The sequence below is a fragment of the Mesoplodon bidens genome, assembly GCF_964165515.1.
Source record: "Mesoplodon bidens genome assembly, chromosome: 15".
Lineage (NCBI taxonomy): Eukaryota > Metazoa > Chordata > Mammalia > Artiodactyla > Ziphiidae > Mesoplodon > Mesoplodon bidens.
In genome coordinates, this window is record NC_138171.1 from 12500851 (window position 1) to 12522348 (window position 21498).

At 42.7% G+C, this 21498-nt stretch overlaps 1 protein-coding gene across 13 annotated transcripts in view; it reads left to right on the plus strand.

Moving 5' to 3' along the window:
- Nucleotides 1–21498, plus strand: part of STAU1 (staufen double-stranded RNA binding protein 1) — a 90885-nt gene that overhangs the window by 12570 nt on the left and 56817 nt on the right. For 2 of the 13 annotated variants that reach the window (XM_081255333.1, XM_081255334.1), the window contains exon 1: nucleotides 16831–17016. The exons of 9 other annotated variants lie outside the window; for them this stretch is intronic. The gene's annotated coding sequence lies outside the window, so the exon portion shown is untranslated. Of the gene's footprint in view, nucleotides 1–16791; nucleotides 17017–21498 lie in introns of those variants that run through there. 2 more of the 13 variants (XM_081255336.1, XM_081255343.1) reach the window with 2 other exon arrangements.

Genomic DNA, 21498 nt, shown 5'->3' on the forward strand with positions numbered 1-21498 from the left:
CTCTAGAGCCCATGAGCCACAACTACTGAGCCTGTGTGCCACAACTACTGAAGCCCACGTGCCTAGAGCCCGTGCTCTGCCACAAGAGAAGCCACCGCAATGAGAACCCTGCGCATCAATGAAGAGTAGCCCCCGCTCGCTGCAACCAGAGAAGAGCCCACACGCAGCAACGAAGACCCAAAGCAGCCAAAAATAAATAAATAAAGAAAGAAAATAAATTTAAAAAAAAATCCACCTGCCAATGCAGGGGACACAGGTTCGAGCCCTGGTCCCGGAAGATCCCACATGCCGTGGAGCAACTAAGCCCGTGCACTGTAACTACTGAACCTGTGCTCTAGAGTCAGCGAGCCACAACTACTGAGCCCTCGTGCCAAAACTACTGAAGCCCGCGCACCTAGAGCTCGCGCTCTGCCACAGGAGAAGCCACTGCAATGAGAAGCCCATGCGCCGCAACGAAGACCCAACGCAGCCAAATAAAAATAAATTAAAAAAAAATACAACCAATACACCAATTTCCAGTGAGGTTTCATACTTTCTCAATTAACTTACTTTAATTGCTTTTGGTTTTTTGTTTGTTTTTTGTTTTGTTTTGTTTTTGGCTGCACCCTGCGGCATGTGTTATCTTAGTTCCCGGACCAGGGATCAAACCCGCACCCCCTGCATTGGAAGTGCGGAGTCTTAACCACTGGACCGCCAGGGAAGTCCCCTCAGTTAACTTACTTTAACGTTAATCTTTTCTGCACCTTACGATCTCTTATATCTCACTGAATAGAAATAATATCTACCATTTATGTGGCATGAAATTCTTTATACACGTGTGACAACATGCATGAAAAACCCTGTAATTTATTGTGTCACTTAGAGTTCAGGTTTCTGAATTCTTTATCCTGCTTGAGTAACTCAAGCAGGAAAAAGAATTTACTGGAAGAATATGGGGTATATGGCAGGCTCTGTTGGAACTATTTCTTCCACTTAATGAAAGTGTGTTGATCTTGGGCAAATGACTTTACTCTGTGCCTCAGTTTCTGCATCTGTAAAATGGAGGAAATTATAGTACCTACCTCATGAGATTGTTGTGGGGGTTAAATTAATTAATACATGTAAAGCACTTAAAAGAGTGCCTGACACATAGTCAGTGCTCCATAAGTGTTCTTTGTGATCATTAACTGACTTGTCCAAAGAAGCCATTGAGTGGCCAGTGCAGGATTTGAACCCAAGTCCACCGGAAACCCAAACCGGAACTTGCCAGCAATCCCTTATCACAACATTAACTGAGCCGTGATTCTCCCTCTTTTCTCCTAAACGTTGATGAAAAGTGAAGGATGTTCCTTCTCCCACCCCACAAGCAGTTACTTCCTCTTGCCTTCTCCTAGGGCTTATACACAAAAACCTGTCAAGCCAGCTCCACCCTTTCAGAAGCTCAGTTCCTGCCCACACCCTCCAAAAGCTTTTGCTTCACTGGTACACTTTGTTTGCCTTGGGTAATGTTATTCTTTTAAGTATGGAGGACATTTAATGTAAATAATACATGTCCATGGTCTTTGACCTAGGCCTGCAACAGCTGCAGCTGTGAGTAACATGCTTGCTTCATGCATTGTCTATCTATCTAAGCATTATCCTTCCTTCTCATATCTGATGGGAAGTATCAGGTCAGCATCTGAAAGAGTAATGCCGTTCCCTGCAAGGTGTAGTATTAATCATGTTTTAAATTTTCTGTATTTTCTGATGTTTTGACATCTTAAAAAGCTTGCTGGTGGGGAAGAGGCTGCTCCTCCCAGGGCTACTCAATCCTTAGAGATAGCAGAAGGCTCAGCTCAGGGCACAGGTGAGGGTACGGAAACGTGTGAGGGTCAGGCTACGTGCTGACGCACGGGTCAGTGCCAGCGTACGGGCCAGGAGTAGGGTACGGCGTAGGGAAAGGTGTAGGGCTGGTGGTTGGTGTCTGTTCCGGGCTTTCATATACAAACCGACCAATCTCAAGTCTATAGCTCTAATCACCTCCTTATCTAACTCACTCATCAAGCCAATATTTCCCTTGCCCTACATCATCCCAAGGCTAGGTACCAGGCAACTAGAGACCACCCCTATAGCCCAGAGCCCACTGGGATTAGTCAAGCTAACCAAACCTAAACGGTTTACCCCTATTCCAGTAAAGGCCCTGGCCCAGGCTTTCCCCTCTCGCCTGTCTTCTGTCACCTCACCAGCCCCGGGTGCTTCCCCTGTGGTCCTGCATGGTATAGAGTGATCTCTTCTCTGGGGGACCTGCGAGTAAATAAACTTTTTCCTTGAAGAATAGCCTCGTTCTCATTTCCACCAACTTTACCATGCTATTGCTAACATTTACATTCTTAGAACGTACTATGAATTGATTATTTTCTAAAAGATATGCTTGATTTATATATGTTGTTAAAACACTATTAATGCATGTTAATTATACCCCAATAAAATATATATCGTAAAAAACACTGTTACGGTACAAAGGAAATTAGAGAAAGAAGATAACAGCTGTAATCTACCATTTCAACAAAACCATCACTTTCATTTTCCAGTCCACCTTCCAACTTTGCCTCATATGCATTCCTCTCTTTATATGAGTAACAAAAATCTATTAACGATTTCTGCTAATTACAGTGTTCAGGTTTGCAAAACACTTTCATCTATCTCATTTTGAGACCTTAAAAAGACAGAAAAGGGGACTTCCCTAGCAGTCCAGTGGTTAAGACTGCATTTCCAATGCAGGGGATGCAGGTTCGATCCCTGGTCAGGGAACTAAGATCCCACATGCCGCGGGGCAACTAAGCCCGCGTGCCACGACAAAGGGTCCCTCACGCAGCAACGAGTATCCTGCATGCTGCAACAAAGATCCTGCGCGTGCCGTCACTAAGACCCGACGCAGCCAAATAAATAAATATTTTAAAAAAAGAGAAAAGAATAGGAGTGGTTAGAGAAATAGGATGAAAACTAGAAGAGAGTAGGGTCCAGAAGCCCAGGGAGAAGATTATTTCTAGAAGGGAGTGATGGACCACATCAAACGCCAGTGAAAGACTGAGCAACAAGAGATCTGAAAATGTCCATTGGACTTAGTGACCTCTTTTAATAAAGTATTGGCAAACCTTACAAGAAGTTTGGCTGTGAAGGGAAAGAAGAAAATGGGATAGAGCTGGAGAGCAAATGGGACTAAGGCATTTTTTGTTTGTTTGTTTGTTATGTTTTTGTCCTTTAAATAAGAGAGACTTGAGAATGCTTAAATAAAGATTGGAAGAATCTAGTTGAGAGCTAATGCTTAGATATCCAGAAGAGAAAATGAATCATTGAAAGTGTGAGGTTTATATGAAGGAGAGGAGGAGATAAAGATTGGTTTGGATAGGAGAGACACCAACCACTCCTATGGCAACTGGAAAAAGATTGGTTCGTTTGTAGGTAGGTTTTTGTTTTGTTTGGGGAAGATGAATGAGTTTTTCAGTATAGACATTGGCAAAGCAGATAGATGGGTTTTGACAGGCAAGTACAGCAACATACAAATGGTCACGGGAGTTGAAGGTGTTGGAAAGAGTGTTCTTGAAATGATGGACCATAAAATCTTGCTGAATAAGGAAGGGCGCGAAGACTGAAGAAAACCGTTGGAAGGGGAGAAGCTAGATAGGTAAATAGACTAGAGTCCTGATGACCTAGAAGAACAGTCTTAGTGGTCCCTGAATATGGAAGCCGGAAGGGTTGTGGCCAGAATGTAGAATGATGTTTTGGATATGTTTATTTTTTATGTCAAGACCCAGTGTATGGCCATAGGATGAGTGACTAAGGTGGGAGGGAGGAGATCGCTGGAAATGAGAAGGTCCTATAACTCAGTGACCAGGGTCTTTGATCGTATGTGTGTGTGAATGTCGAGGTCACTAGGATGGTGAGTGGAGGGGAATTATGTGAGCCAAGTACCAAAATGTCATGGATGAAGGCAGTGGGGAAGGGACAACTGGGCTATAGCTGAATTATGTCTCTCCTGAACTCCATTCTTGAATTTTCAGCTATCTACCCAATATCTCCACTTGGATGTCTAACAGATATATTCAACTTAACAGTGTGGCTAAGCCTCAAAGCAGAGGGGCCAGAAAATATAGCATTTTTTTTTCCCGGGCACATAGTTCTTTCAAAAATAAAGGTAGGGTTCTATTGCAAAAAAATGAGAAGATGGATATCATTAGGCAACGAATGGTGTCTTCCACATTGTGTGGAACACTCAAATATTAACAGATATTACAACAGTGGAAATTCAGGTAGCCTCAAAAATTAAGAGAAATATCTAGAACATATAAAGAACTCTTCAAAACAAAAAGACAAATGACCCACTTAAAAAACGGGGAAAGAACTTGAATAGACATTTCTTCAAAGACGATGTACAAACGGCCAAGAAGCCCATGAAAAGATGCTCAACATCATTAGACATTAGGAAAATGCAAATCAAAACCATAAGGAGATGCCACTTCACACCCACTAGGATGGCTATAATTTTAAAAAAGGAAAATAACAATCATTGGCGAAGATGTAGAGAAATTACAACGCTTGTACATTGCAGGTGGGAATGTAAAAGTGGTTCAGCTGCTGTGGAAAACAGCTTGGCAGTTCCTTGAAAAGTAAACATAGAATTACCATGTGACTTAGCAATTCCACTCCCATGTATATACCCAAAAGAACTGAAAACAGGTACTTAAAAAAAATCCTTGTACACAAATATTCATAACAGAATTATTCACAGTAGCCAAAGGTGAAAACACTCCAAACATCCACAAACAGATGAATGAATAAACAAATTGTGTTATATCCATACAACGGAAATTTGGCTGTAAAAAGGAATGAAGGTCTACCTATACATACTATAAGGTAGATGAACCTTTAAAACTTTATGCTAAGTGGAAGATGTCAGACATTAAAGGTCACAAATTTTATGATTCCAATTATGTGAAATATCCAGAATAGGTAAATCCATAGAAGCAGAATGCAGATTGGTGGTTGCCAGAGATTTGGGTGAGGGAAGAATGGGGAGTAGCTGCTTAATGGGTACAAGGTTTCCTTTAGGAGTGATGAAAATGCTTTGGAACTAGATAGAGATGGTGGTTGCTCAACATTGTGAATGTACTAAATGACACTGAATTGTTCACTATAAGATGGTTAATTGTATGTTATATGAATTTCACCTCAATTAAAAAAAATTAAGGGGAAGAGTTGTAGTATTAGGAATGATAGAAAAGTCACTTATCAAGGTATAAGCAAATTTTTTTTTTTTTTTTTTTTTTTTTTTTTTTTTGCGGTATGCGGGCCTCCCACTGTTGTGGCCTCTCCCATTGCAGAGCACAGGCTCCGGACGCGCCGGCTCAGCGGCCATGGCTCACGGGCCCAGCCGCTCCGCGGCATGTGGGATCTTCCCAGACCGGGGCACGAACCCGTGTCCCCTGCATTGGCAGGTGGACTCTCAACCACTGCACCACCAGGGAAGTCCAAGCAAATTTTTTAACTGAAAAAAGCAGTACATGATTGTATGTATGTTCTCACTACAGCAGTAATTCAAACACAGCGCAAAGTGTAAGTACCAGATTTCTTTTCTGCTATATAAATACAAGTCTGTGGACTTCCCTTGTGGTCCAGTGGCTAAGACTCAGCAGTCCCAATGCAGGAGGCCTGGGTTCGATCCCTGGTCAGAGAACTAGATCCCACATGCTGCAGCTAAACATCATGCATGCTGCAACAAAGATCCCACATGCCACAACGAAGATCCTGTGTGCTGCAACTAAGAGCCAGCACAGCCAAATAAATAAATAAATAAATAAATAAAAATAAATAAATAAAATAAATGCAAGTGTATGTTAGGAAAACAGTTGTGTGCTTTTTGACAGCTCTAGAATTTGAAAACCCAATGATGTAGAATTTTTCCCCACCACCATCAAGAAGAAGAAAGAGAAGGAGGGGAAGAGGAGGGGGAGGAAAAGAAAGACAGAGAGAGAAATACAGGGAAGAAATAAGAGAAAAGTTGGTTTCCCATCTAAGTGTAAAGTTCTGAGGAACAGATTTCCACCCCCCCATTCCCTCTGCCAGTATGAGATAGAAAACCTCTGTGTTCTGAAGGACAATGATCTCTAACCTAGAATTCTATACCCAGCCAAATTACCCATGAAATGAGAGGATAGAATGAAGATATTTCCAAACATGTAATCTCTCAAAATTTTCTCTTTCTCAGAAAGAGAATGGAGCATGAGGGAAAAAGCCATGAAAAAGGAACTTGTGGAATCCAGGAAATAGGAGTTCCAGCCCAGGAAAAAGACAAAAGGAAGGGCTAGTGCTGCAGCTTCCAGCAGGTCTAGAGCGGAATCAGTCCCAATCAGAGCAGGAGGACAGAGAGGTATGGGGTAATGTCTCCAAGACAAAAAAAGAAGGAAGAAAGAGAGAAAGAGAAGAAAGAAGGAAGGAAGGACGAAAGGAAGGAAGGAGAGAAATAGGTTACCTATTTCTGATGTGTTTGAATTTATTGAGAAATTTCTATTCCTGTCAGAGACTTTGTGGGTCGACTGGTGATAAACACATAGAAAATGAAGTGTGGCCAATTTGTTGAACAGATGGGGCCTATGGGGTGTAGGCAGAAAAGAAGTTTATTCTTGGATGTAAAGTTTATTCTTTGCATGTCAAATTGTCTCTGGGAAGCCAGTTCTTCCCTCATACCCTTGGATGAAGTCTAGCACAAATCTCACTCTCAGGTAATAAAACTCTCTCCATCACTTAAAACCCCCAAACAGTCTCAGTTCAGTAATTAAAAAGTCCACTCTTAGGCATTAAGCTGAATCACATGAAATTGCCATTTTTGTGAGCATAGATGGTTGAATATTAACAATTTCATCTGATTCGCGCTAATGAGTCGAAAATTCCAAATTTACTTAAAACCGTCTCCCCTTCTGCCACTTTGGACTGGTCACCTGAGGTGAGAAGAAGAGGCCTGGGGGGCTTCTCTGTTTCCCCACCCAGGCCTTCCACTACCCTCCTCCACTCAGGAGTCAGCCTCTGTGGAGGTGGGGTGGGCACTCTCTGACCTTGGCAGGTGTTTCCAATGGACTCTACCTCTCTCAGGGTACTTTTGGCATCTGTGATGCTCAGAGATACTCCTCCACCTCTCAGCCCCCCACTCTGCACTCCTCTCGATGGGTCAGGCCTCTGTCAACCTGAAGATCCCTTGATTTGATGACTGCCTACAATTCCACCTTTAGCCCCCAGGCGTCCAGCGTCTTTTGACGGGGTCACCACACACCATGGGGGAAACCTCTTAGACAAGATGCAAGCTGGTGTTTCCCCAGCACAGCCCAATCTGGTCCTGCACCCTTGAACACCACCACCCCTTCCCTCTGCCACTATCAAAGCAGCTAACCAGCCACAGTGCCTTTCATTTATACCTCTCAGGTGTGAGTCAGACACCACTTACTGTATCACCTGAGCTTCCAGAGACACTTCAAGCTCTTCAAGAGGTCTGATGGAAGTGTCTTTCTTTAGGCTCGAAGAAAAAGCATTGTTCTCTTCTTCTTCCCATAAATTGGGCAAACTTACTGGCACATCTCGTCAGCAGCTCTCTCTCCAAACATTTTCTTTATAGTCTCTGGAAATTTCAAACTTAGCCCTTTTATGCTCTTGAATGGGTAAGTGACCAAAGATAACAAAATCAGTTTTTGTGTTTTTATTTTAGTAGATTTAATTTACTTCAGTTTTTAGAGCAGTTTTAGGTTCACAGCAGAATTGAGCAGAAGGTACAGAGATTTTCTGTACATCCTCTGACCCCACAGATGCACAGCCTCCTCCGGCGTCAGCATCCCCCGCCAGAGTGGTACATTTGTTACAATCATGAACCTACACAGACACATTATTAACACCCAAAGTCCATAGTTTACTAGGGTTCACTCTTGGTGTTTTATATTCTATAGGTTTGGAAAAATATATAATGGCATGTATCCACCATTACAGTGTCATGTAGAAGAGTTTCACTGCCTTAAAAATCCTCTGTGCTCTGCCTGTTCATCCCTCCCTCCCCCGCAAACCCCTGGCAACCATTGATCCTCTTCTAACCATCTCCATAGTTTTGCCTTTTCCAGAATGTCATAGAGTTGGAATCACACAGTATGTAGCCTTTTAAGATTGGCTTTTTTTCACTTAGTAATATGCATTTAAGTTTCCTTCATGTCTTTTCATGGACTGATAGCTCATTTCTTATTAGTGTGGAATAATAGTCCATTGTCTGAATGTACCACAATTTATCCATTCACCTGCTGGAGGACATCTTGATTGCTTCCATGCTTTGGCAATTATAAATAAAGGTGCTTTAACCAGTTTTTAATCACCACTTTTACAAGTCCCACCTGGGTGAACTTACTTTGGGGAAGCATCACTTGAAACTGAGATGGAAATAGTTCTCTACTACATCCTGTTACACAAGAAAATGAAAAACCAAGGCAATTAATAACTTCAGGCAAGGAAATTTATGTAAGAAATGAAATTTAACCATACTACTCTACATACTCAGTGGTGAATGCTACTTGTACAATCTTAATAATGTAAATATTGATTGAATCAAGAATTGTGGTACAAACGTATTGGAAGGATAGGAGAAGGGGAAATTTGTGTGTTGGAGTGAGTGGGAACAGGACTAAGAGAACAGAATTCTCATATACCATAGTAAGCAAGCAACAGAAGAAGTCTAAATGGAAGAATCAAGGATTATCTTGTTCAGGCATGTCGTTTAGAAACATGAAGGGAGATACCGGCAGAGCTGAAAGTGTTCAAAGTGAGTGGGTGGGGATGTTGTTTCATGATAAGCTTCTTAAAGCTATTTGACTCTTTAAACTATGAACACATTACTTTGATTAAGCAATTTAATTTAAAAAACTGTAATAAAACATAGAAATTATCTAGAGGCTAGGTAATATTTCAATATAACAAGAGCACGTGTGCTCTTTTTTTTAAACATCTTTATTGGAGTGTAATTGCTTTACAATGGTGTGTTAGTTTCTGCTGTATAACAAAGTGAATCAGCTATACATATACATATATCCCCATATCTCCTCCCTCTTGTGTCTGCTTCCCACCCTCCCTATCCCACCCCTCTAGGTGGACACAAAGCACCGAGCTGATCTCCCTAGCACTTACGCTCTTAATGACAAATGATTTGCATGAAGCCAAAAGTTATTTTGCGTGACCAAAATCTTTCTAATGTTACAGAGAAAATGACTCCCTTTAGCTTTCTGCTTCCAGTATAATATGAAAATACACCCTCCTATTTCCAGATAACCTTGAGATAAGCAGTGGATTCTCCTACAAGATCAATATTTAAAAATTATATCGTGAGGGATTTGTTTTTCCCACTGGGTTACTCAGTATTAAATGTGAGAAATAACCAGGTCAGCTAAGCCAAGAGGGGCTACCTTGTCGATCTAGAACTAACCCATGATCACTACTTCTCACCTCACTTATCCTGGAGCCCTTAACATCCCGATGATGAAACGCTATCAAAATTTTTTAGGACAATGGGTGAGAGAAAAAGACCAGGAGAGAAAAACAGAGATATGTTCTTCATGTAACCTCCACGAGGGCAGGGGCCTGTCTTGTTCGTTTTATTTATTTATTTATTTTTTAAAAACTTTTTGACTGCGCCACGCAGCATGTGGGATCTTAGTTCCCCGACCAGAGATCGAACCAGTGCCCCTTGCAGTGGAAGCGCGGAGTCTTAACCACTGGACTGCCAGGAAAATCCCCTTCTTGTTCATTTTAGTATTCTCAGTGTGTGGCACATAGTTAATGCTCAGTAAATATCTAAGAATCTATTGAATAAATAAATCAATGAGTGACCCTAATTCCCCACTTTTCTCAAAGTCTATGTGCATTGGAATAAAGTTATGTTATATGTACAGTTCATAGATCTGTAAAAATCAACAGGTAAGATAACCCTTAGATAAGGATACCCCATTGGATGTTTTGTGAAACAGCCAATTACAAATACTGGAAATGTAAAATCTACCAAGTGCATGAGGAGATATGCAAAAATGTTGACAGCAGTATTATTTATAATAACAAGAAATGGCACTAACCTAAATGTCCATCAATAGAAGCCTGGGTAAGTACAAGATGGTATACTCATTTATGGCATACTCTATAGCAATGAAAATGAACAAGCTAGAGCTACACATACACATATAGATGAACCACCCAAAAATGTAACGTTGAGGGAAAAAAGCAAGTCATAGAAGAATTCAAATATTAGTATGCCATTTATATGAAGTTTTAAAATATACAAAACGATATTGTTTTAGGAAGGCTTCATTTGCAGTATAAGTATAAAATGCATGGAAATAAGAAATACTAAATGTTAAATGAATGAATGAATATGCTTTTTAGAATTACCAGCCCCCAAATGAAGATGTTTTCTTTAAAAAAAAAAGCATTTTATTTACTTTTAATAGGTGATTATATATGCATATTCAAAAGAATACTAAAAGGTATTTTCAGTATTTTTTCCACCTCATCCCTAGCTACTCAGTCCTTCTCTCCAGAGGTAAATACTGTTATCACGTTTTTTTTTTGGTCACACCACGCGGCATGTGGGATCTTAGCTCCCCAACCAGGGATCGAACCCATGCCCCCTTGCATTGGAAGCATGGAGTCTTAACCACTGGACCACCAGGGAAGTCCCCTGTTATCACTTTTTAATGTCTCATTCCAGACCTCTGGAATCCAGAGGTGGTCTCTTCATTAATAAACATATATGTGTTCTGCACCTACCACAAAACTTCTGGCTGTTTTTTCTTGATCAGTATGGCTGAAGATTTATGTTTTATTGATATCTGCTTTTACCTTTATCATTTCTTTTCTTCTTGCTTTGGGTTTAATTTGATCTTTTTTTAAAAAAAAATTTATTTATTTATTTTTGGCTGTGTTGGATCTTTGTTGCTGTGCGCGGGCTTTCTCTAGTTGCGGCGCGAGGGCTTCTCATTGCAGTGTCTTCTCGTGTTGTGGAGCACGGGCTCTAAGCGCGCGGGCTTCAGTAGTTGTGCCACACGAGCTCTAGAGCTCAGCTCAGTAGTTGTGGCACACGGGCATTGTTGCTCCAAGGCATGTGGGATCTTCCCGGACCAGGGCTTGAACCCATGTACCCTGCGTTGGCAGGCAGGTTCTTAACCACTGTGCCACCAGGGAAGCCCTTAACAACTTTTATTTATAAAGTGCAGCAGCATTAATCATCTTTATCATGTTGTATATTACATCTCTAGTACTTCCTTATAATTAACTGAAAGTTTATACATATTGACCATCTTCATCTAATTCCCCTCCCCCCATTTCTTAGGTCCTTTTAATGTGTTATGAAATTTGCCTTTTCCATAATTGAGATGCAATTCTTTTTCCAGTTTGTCATTTGTCTTTTTACTTCACATGATTATTTTTTGTATTTTCATTGATCTTTTCCCCTAAGGCTCCTGAATTTTGTGTTATAGTTAAAAGGGTATTCTCCACTTCAGGGCTGTAAAAGAATTCTCCCAGGGATTTTCCTGGTACTTTTATGGTTTCCTTCTTTCCATTTAAATGGAAATTTGATCCTTTCGGCATTTTTCCAGGTATAAGATGTGAAATATGGATGTAACTCTGTTTTTCACTTGCAGAGGCTGCATAGTTGTCTCAAACCTCTTACTGAATGAAATCCATGTTATCTTAACCAATTTGAAATACCACCTTTGTTGAATATTAAATGTCTACATGTATTTGAGTCTATCTGGGAATTTTTCTTCTCTTCCACTGATTTGTGGAACTAATTAGGTACTAGTACCTAATAGTCGTAATTAATAAGGCTTTATAGTATGTTCACTACGTGGTCAGGCGTTTTCAGAAATGTTTTCTTGTTAATTTTTCCAGAAGAATTTTAGACATGGCTCATCTAGTTCTAAAACAAAATCCTGTTTGTGTTTTCTTGGGCTGTCATTAAATGTCTAGATTAAATCTCATCAACTGTCTGATATCTTAGTGATATGGAGTCTTGCTAGCCAAGAACATAGCTTATATTTCTGTTTGTTCGAGTTTTTTCTGTGTCCTTCTGTGGAATCGAATTTTTTCTTCACATAGATTGTGAATCTTTATTGTGAAGTTTATTCCTAGGAATTTTAAAAGATTTCTTTGGAAATGGAGTCTTCCATTATATCTTCTGTTGTAACCCTAAGATTTCTGAAATAGCCCTAGGAGATAACACTATCTTAAATAATCCTGAGAATTACCTAGACTAGCAAGTAGTTCTCAACCTGTTTCCCCTTGCAACACATACTATAGGTGACCTTGACATATGCCAATCAATCCTACAGGTGTTCCTTCTTTTTTAGAGACTCTAACAGAGAAAGAGAGGCTGTGGTTCTTCAGCAGCTGATGGAAATTTATGTGTACCAGACACGCATTGAGGGTCAGGGACACCATGGTGACCAAGACAGCCTGAGTCCCTGCCCTCATGAAAGCTGATCACATAGTTCTAGCCAAACAGAGCAAACCCAGCAAATAATTGAATAATTATAAGGGTGCAAAGTTCTGCTAAGGGGCTATGAGATTGCAGCAGAGATAATTGTCAGGTGTTAACATCCATTAACATCCACACACAAGGCTTCGATTACCTCCCAAATGCTACTCACTCAGACGTTGTGTCTCCAGTCCTGACTTTCCTCTAAACTCCATTTCCACTTCCCCATCAGGAGGCAGAGTCTAATTCTCCTACCCTGATCTGCACTGGCTTGTGTTTTGCTTGTAGCCAGTTAACTACAGTGGTAGTGTGAGATACGAGTCTGATTTCTTCCTTATGCTTGTGAATATTCAGTTTCCCACTAATTTACTGAAGAGAGGATCCTTTTCTCATTGCATATGCCCGGAACTTTTGTCAAAGATCAATTGACTGTAAATATGTAGGTTTATTTCTTTCCATTGTTCTGTATGTCTGTTATGATGTGGCTCTATGTTACGTCCAAGGCTAGGTCACATAAGGTAGTGCAGTTCTGCCTTGCTCTATGGGATACACACTCTTGAAGCCTTCAGCTGCCATGTAAACAATTTGACAGCCCTGAGGCTGCCATGCTGTGAGGAAGCTCACAGTAGCCCATTGAGAAACCACATGGATAGGCCCTAAGGCTTCCGGAAGAGAGACAGGCCCAGCTAGCACCCAGGCACTCTATCCCCCAGTGGTCCACTCCACAGTAGAGACCCCCAAGTTACAAGAACCTAGCCAAGCTCTTTCCAAATTCCAGACCCACAGATCTACTAGAGATAATACAATGATTGCTGTTCTTCCAAACTACTAAATTTTGGAGCAGCTTGTTTTGTAGTATAGTAACTGGGACCTGGGCCACGTGTCCTGCCACAGGGTTTTGCACATGCTTTCCCTCCTACTTGGAACACTTGCAGTGCTTTTGCCTAGTTACCACCACTGTGTCTCTTCAGACCTTTGCTAAAGCTACAATGCTTCTGGATGCTCCATCCTTAAACCCTGAAACCAGGGTTTCATAACGCCCTCGTAACACCAGGTACCTTTACTTCCTATACTTATCACAGTTGTATTTGGAGATTCTTTCACTGTCTTTCTGACAGGTCTTCAGCTCCATAGACCAGCATTCAGTCCATGCAGTTACACAGTAAGCCAGGCATTGCAAACTCAAATATCAACAGGTACAGGAAAGTAACATAAATGAGAGATGCGGGCAGGTTGGGGACTGTGGTGAAATATAAGTACCCATCTCTAGGGCACAGCTGCCAGTCAGCAGGCTCTGTGCAGCCTAATCTGCCTCATTTTTAAAAAAATTTATTTTATTTTTTTTTGGCTGCGTTGGGTCTTCGTTGCTGTGTGCGGGCTTTCTCTAGTTGCGGCGCAAGGGCTTCTTCTTGCAGTGGCTTCTCTTGTTGCGGAGCACAGGCTCTAGGCACGTGGGCTTCAGTAGTTGTGGCACGCGGGCTCAGTAGTTGTGGCTCACGTGCTTAGTTGCTCCACGGCATGTGGGATCTTCCCGGACCAGGGCTGGAACCTGTGTCTCCTGCATTAGCAGGCGGATTCTTAACCACTGCGCCACCAGGGAAGTCCCTGTCTCATTTTTAAGGAGATGACACAAACCCAGATTATTATGTGCGTGTTAAAGTGATAGCAACTAATTAAAACTAAAAACCCAGAAGAAAGAAAAGGAGAGAAAAGAAAAACAACAACCACCTGAAGATTTAATACTCCTGGTTTTCTGAGAACAACTCTGAACTCTCACTTTGTGTAACCAAGAAATTGTATTTAACTGAGGCATAGGTTAGCCGTGGGCTGGCTGGGGTTCAGGAGTGGGTCACTTGGATTTGTTTTTCTCTATTTGTACCTAGAGACTGTCACTCAAAATCTATTCCAAGGGCCAGAATGCTTCTTGGCTCTTGCTTAATAATAAAATAATAATAATTATTTTTTAGGAATTATTTATTTTTCTTTAGGAAGCAGATGGAAGTAAGATATTGTGACCATTAAGTTACACTAAATCCTGTGTGTTCCTTGCCAGAAGATAAATTATATATGTGTTTGTAATAAGGAATGGAACATGCAAAGCTCATAAAAACCCTGTGAGAAGTTGATTTTTATCTAAAGATTATGCTTCTTGTTAGTTAATGTGTCTATTAAAAAACAGAAAAAGAAATGATCTATGAAGCCATGAGAAGGCATGGAGGCAGGAGTTCCCTGGCAGTCCAGTGGTTAGGACTCGGCGATCTCACTGCCATGGCCTGGGTTCAATCCCTGGTCGATGAACTGAGATCCCACAAACTGCGCTGCGGCCAAAAAAAAAAGTAAAAGAGAAAAGAAAGGACATGAAGGCCACATACATGCAATGCATATTACTAAGTGAAACAAGCCAATCTGCATGATTCCAACTATATGACATTCTGGGAAAGGCAAAACTGCAGGACACAGTTAAAAGATCAGCGGTTACCAGGGAATGGGAGAAGGAGGGGAAGGCAGTGCTCTGAGAACAAGTGATTCCCTAGGATGACGGGTGATCAGTCACTAACAAGAGCAGGTAGGGAATTCCCTGGAGGTCCAATGGTAAAACTGCATACTTCCACTGCAGGGGACACAGGTTCAATCCCTGGTCGGTGAACTATGATCCTGCGTGCTGCGAGGAGCAGCCAAAAACAAAAAACAAACCAAGAGCATGTGGTAGCCTTGGTTGCTCAGAGCAGCTCACTTAGGACTCCACTAAGAAGCATCCTATCACTCTTTAGATGGGGAAGTTGAGACAGGGTGTCATCGAACTCTACTAATTCTCATGACCCCTGGATAAAACAGGAAATTGTTGTTCCCATTTAACTAAGAGGAAAACTAAGGCCCAGCTGTGTTGAGGCCCAAGTCAAAGGATAAAATCCAAAGACTGGCTTAGAGAAGGGAAAGAGAGATCTCCCCTCAATATATGGAAGGAGGGAAGAAAGTTGAGACTAGAAGTCATAGGCCCATCACTTGGGTGCCCAAGGGTGATAGTAAAATGGGTCAGAACACCCCCTTCTACCTTTAAACCTTTGAAGAGATTGTCTGATTGTGCAGGGACCTCAGCTTTGGGTTTAGGGAAACCCCTGTGTGTCTGCTCCTTTACCCAAGCGACCTATGGGATCCAGATTGCTTGGAAGATAGAAAGAAAAAAATTCACCTTTAGCAGAGGGTTGGACGATATCTGAATGTTGCTTAGTACTGTCTTAGACGGGCACTCAATGGACAGTGAAATTCCTTTGACTGTTTTTGGTGTCCTGAAATTCAGTCTCAATGTATTTTATAAGGAGCGAAGTAAGGAGGCCTGCCTGGTCCAGAGAAGGGAGTCCTCCAAGGCTGGGGCAAGGTCCCAAAGCACTGTTTGGAGTGGCCCCGTCAGCCACAACATTTCATATCACTTATGCAAATTAAACTATATAGCCTTGGCAAGGAAGATTGAGCAGGAGTTAAATTGAGAGATATTGAGAGAGAGATAGAGAAACTATTTTTAAATAGTGGGGAAGCAGTCCTAGAATGAGCAAGAGAGAGCTTGCCTGCACATCTGCAGTTCCTTCACTCACTGTTCCCTGAACCTACCACAACGCGTGTATAATTCTTTGCTGAGTGTGATTCTAGAGGGTCAACATTCCCCACGCTCAAACCTCAATCTCTCATGTAAGAGGGCTACAAAGAACTACTTAGTTTATCTAGAACTGGGTGAAAGAAATAGCAATCTGGCACTTCTTGCCTTTTAACTCACTATAAAAGTTACTGATTTTATTGTGTTTCACCCTCACTAGAACCTAAGATCCATGAGGGCAGGGATTTTTGTCTGTCTGATCACCACTATATTCTCAGCTCTTCGAGCAGTGCTTTGCAAGTAGCGGGCGTTTAATAAACACTTACGAAAGGAGGAATTGAGGGAAGGAGAGAAAGGAGTAACAAAGGCCGGAGAAGAGGAATAGGGAAAGGGAAAAGGGAAGAACGAAGCGGAAGGAGAAAAGAAGGAAGCCCCAGCGTCCGCGTCTAGCGGGCAGCCTGCAACTCCCAGTAGAACTACAACTCCCAGCAGGCCTCGGGGCCCAGGGCAGGGCTAGTAGGCTCAGGCGGGACCAACGAGGGTCAGCCCGGCTCCCGGCGTGCCTTTGCGAGCGCAGGCGCTGCCGCAGGGCCCGCCGGGAATTGTGGTCCGGGCCGCGGGTGGGGCTGGGCCTGGAGGCGGGCGGGGGCCGGGGGCGGGCGCAGGCCCCTCCCCCGTCACTTCCTGCCGGGCTGAGGGCGCCGGAGCGGCTCTTCAGTGTTTGTGCCGGTAACGGCCGCGTCTGGCTCGGCTCCCCCTTCCTCTAACCCCCGGCCCGGCGGCGCCCGCTTCCTCTGCGGCCACTCCGCCTCTTCCCTCCCGCCGTCCCTTCCTCCTCTTCCTTCCTCCTTCCCCTCCTCGCCGTCGCCTCCGCCGCCGCCCAGGACTGCCGGCCGGGAGACGAGTTCGGGGCAGCAGCCAGGTGAGGCGGCAAGGCCAGGCCTGGCGGGGCCCGCGCGGGCGCCGCGGCCGCTGGGAGGTGGGTGGCGGGTGGGGTTTAGGCCTCGGTGGGCCCGCGCGCTCGGCCTTTTTCCCCGGGCTTCTCTCCCGCCCGCGGGGCCTTCCCGGAGGAGGCGGGTTCTCCCGCGCCCCCCGCCTCGGGGCGCCCCGCGGCCTGGACCTTGGGCGTCCCTAGCTCCTCCACCCCTTGCTGGGCCCAGAAACAGGTGCCACGCCGCCTTTCCTCATTCCTCTAATTGCGCTGCGATGCCGAAGTTATTCCCGGGGCGGGGGCGGGGGGATCCCCGCTTCAACTGCCTGCGGGCCGGAGCACCTAAATCTCCCCAGCCGGGCCTGTAGCGTTACAGTTACGCACACGGCCCAGGTGTCCAGCGCGGGTGCAAATCCCAGCTTAGTCCCCTTCGGCAAGTCACTTGAAGTCTTTGTGTTTTGGTTAGAAAAAGGGGCTAATGCCGTCCCTGCCTCTGAAGGCTGTTAAGGTTCAGTGAAATGGGGCGTATAAAGCGCTTATCAGAGTGCCAGACGCACAGCGTGTCCCAACAAACCGTCTGCATAATTTATTAGCATGATATTAAGGTATAACTTAATGGGTAGAGTGGACCAAAGTTGACCTACCTAGCCGTTTGGGTTTCTTTAGAGGCAGAAACGTTCAGCGTTGTGCCCACCGCCAGCGCCGGGGCATTGTTTTGGGTTGTTAACAGCTGAAAGGGGCGTACGTTTAATTGGGACACTCTGTAAGTAGGCAGTCTGTAAAAGATAGTGTTGCTATTTCCACGTCCTCCGCTGAGTCAACTGCAGGATTTTCACCAGCTCCCTCCGTATGAGCAACCTGTCCATTTTCCTGCCATCATCCGCTTCTTGTTGTCTCTTCATTTCTGGGAAAGTTTCCTTGAGTTTAGCAAACCTTTCTGGAGCGCTTGCTGTGTGTCAGGCTCTGGAGGGAGGGTGTACGAAGCTGGAAAAGTTGTCTCTTTTTTTTTGCCGCTGCATTTCTTTCTAACTTTTGACTTTTTCTCACGGCAGCTTTGCTTTTATTCCCTCCGTCCCCGTTGGCCGACTTTCCTTTTAAGCCCTTGCCCCACCTCCGTGTCGCAGTATTGCTTATGTGGAAGTTTTCTTCTGTTCGGGCGAAGATGTGTGCTTCAGTCTGTTCTGCCTCTGTTCTCTTGCTGTGGGGACGTTTTTAAGGTCACTCTTCTGCTTGTAGCTTTAATTGTTTAGAGGGTGGTGGAAAAAGAGTTAGACCAGATTTTTGGTTGATTTTGGACTTTCAGGAATCAGTGTGCTTACCAAATTTATTCAGTAGATTACATTGCAGCTTGAAGTAAAAACTAAAAATACAGTGGGATTGTAGAGGGGGTAGTTTCAGTCATCCTGGTGACAGGTGGGATTTTTAAAACAGCAACTTTATTTAAAGATACTGAGTTTGTTTTAATTCTGTTCTTAGTTGTATAGGTGTACTCTTTGTTAAGGAAATTCAATGTATGGAGGTTCAAATTTACAAAAGAGGAAGGAGTGTGTGTTTGCTCTACTGACTGATCCTCCTGTGTCATAGCATTGTTTTCGGTAGTAAATTTCCTTACTGAACTTAAACTCTTTTGATTTACACCCATCTCTCAGTAACACACAGGATGCAAAGTGGCCTCCCTGTTTTTGACATTTTCCTGGAATTTTCTGACACAGTCTTACCATCAAGAAATAGTTTAAAGTCTTTGTTTGGATGACTCTAAAAACACCTAAACAAACAGCTGTAGAAGCAGTACAAAGCATGTCTTCTGCCATATCAAAAACAGTAGTGTTAGGGAAATGATGTTTTAACATTTCAGTCAATGATCTAATTTTGAACAACTTTCTCTTATGGAAAACATACAAAAGTCGAATAGTATAGAGAACCCCCCTGAACTGGTCACTCAGATTTGATAATTATTAACTTATAGCCAAGGTCAATCTTGTTTCATGTAGTACTCCCTCCCCCAAACTGGGTTATTTTGACATAAATCCTGAATATCATATAATTTTACCAGATTGCCCCAGACTCTTAATCTGTCACAAAATTTACTTTTAGTGGAATCATAGTTCTCATTTTGTTTGGTTTGTTGGGCTTCTTATCTCTGTTTATGCATGATTACAGCAGAAAAAAAAAATCCGTATCCCCCTCAAAGTCATATCCAGGATGCTGCCTTGCTTCTTTGTGTACAAGAGCAACAGTTTTTGAGCTATTAATGACTATAATTGAGGAGCAATCAGAAATACAGATATACCTAATCCTGTTTTTGGGGAGGCCTACCTATGAAACCACTTTTGATGGAGAATAAGTTTGTGTTAAAATACAGTTAATAATTCATAATGAAACTTGCTAAGTTTCTTTACAGTAGTTGTGTAAATATACTGCTGGCACCTTAGGTTAAGAATTAAGCAAAAGATACTTGATTTCAAAACTGTTGTAGAATTATTTTCTAAAGACCGCCCCCCCAATCTGCTGTATTTACAAACCAATTTTGTAAATATGAATGAATTCACAGCATAAATGTTCATATTTTTCTTTCTCATCCAAAAAGAGATCTCTCCTAGAATGGAAGTTGACAGGAATATTATGTTTGTCATTGTTACTTTTGAAATTTCTGGTCATGAACAGTTTTCAACTTGTAGACCTGTAATGTCATTATTTCATTTGTGTAGGTTTACTTTTGAGCTTGATCAGTTACAGTTAACTTATGTTTTAGTTATTACAACTTGGGAGATGAAGAGGGATATGCATACCTCTTAACATTAGGGGGGAAAAAACCCCCCAACCAATTTGGCATCTAAGAAAGGACACAATATGTAGTTTATTTTAAAAAATGCCCAGTGCTTCCCAGTAGGCTTTCAGTAAAACTTTTAAGTATTTGGAATTGTTACCGTTAATATAGTTTGTTCAGACTAAAGTGCTCTCTTTTAAGATTCATCCAGAAAGCCTACTTATATACAGATTATCTTAAGTTTAGAAATGAGCATGAGGCATGGAACTCCCCCCCGCCCCCAGTTCTGGAAGTCTAACCCATTAACGTTCTGGGTGTAATCATTAAGCTTGGGGCTGCACTGTGCTGCTTCATCCACAGCTTCTCCCCAGTAGGACAGTGACAATGTAAGGCGGCACAGAGTGGGTCTCAGCTTGTGGGACAGTTTTCTCTGATGCCCTTTTACTAGATGGAGTAAGAAAGAGTGAAATTCACCAGCATAAAGACGGAACTTTCGGGCTTCCCTGGTGGCGCAGTGGTTCGGAGTCTGCCTGCCAATGCAGGGGACACGGGTTCGAGCCCTGGTCTGGGAAGATCCCACATGCCGCGGAGCGACTAAGCCCGTGTGCCGCAACTACTGAGCCTGTGCGTCTGGAGCCTGTGCTCCGCAACAGGAGAGGCCGTGACAGTGAGAGGCCCGCGCACCGTGATGAAGAGTGGCCCCCGCTCGCCGCAACTGGAGAAAGCCCTCGCACAGAAACGAAGACTCAACACAGCCAAAAAATAAATAAATAAATTTATAAAAAAAAAAAAAAAAAAAAAAAAAAAAAAAAAAAAAAAAAAAAAAAAAAGACGGAACTTTCATGAAAAACGTATCTTTCTGTAGAATGTCATAAATCAAAATTCTAGGAGCCTTGTTTATGAACCTCAACACTGGATCATATTTGATGTCATACTTAGTGACAAACATTTGCTCAATTTGGGGAAATATAAATTCTTCCCCCTCAGATGAGAGCTTTTGGAGTTGCTTTATTTCTCTCAGAATAGGATTTTGTGGCCTTCAAAAATGTTTAGAGAACTTTTGTTTCACTTATATATATGTATATATATTATATATGTGTGTGTTTGTTGGATTGTCATGTAAAATGTATTTTTGAGATCAAAAAAGTTTGCAGGCCACTGTAGTTAAGTTATACTGGCAAATAAAAGTACAAATTAACCTCAAAAAAATGTTTAGAGAATTTTATGACGGATTTTTGTTTCACACTAGACCTGTAACAGATTGTTTTATTTATTTATTTATTTTTAATTATTTATTTATTTATTTTTGGCTGTGTTGGGTCTTCATTGCTGCGTGCAGGTTTTCTCTAGTTGCGGCGAGCGGGGGCTACTCTTCATTGCGGTGCGCGGGCTTCTCATTGCGATGGCTTCTCTTGTTGCGGAGCCAGGCTCTAGGCGCACTGGCTTCAGTAGTTGAGGCTCACGGGCTCTAGAGCTCAGGCTCAGTAGTTGTGGCGCACGGGCTTAGCTGCTCCGCAGCATATGGGATCTTCCCGGACCAGGGCTCGAACTTGTGTCCCCTGCATTGGCAGGCAGATTCTTAACCGCTGTGCCACCAGGGAAGCCCTAACAGATTGTTTTAAATTAACTTCTTGTGACAGAAACCTTTGTGGTTAAAATGCTTCTGGTGTAATTTTCTGCATGAGCTTTTCCTTAAATGCTTGATT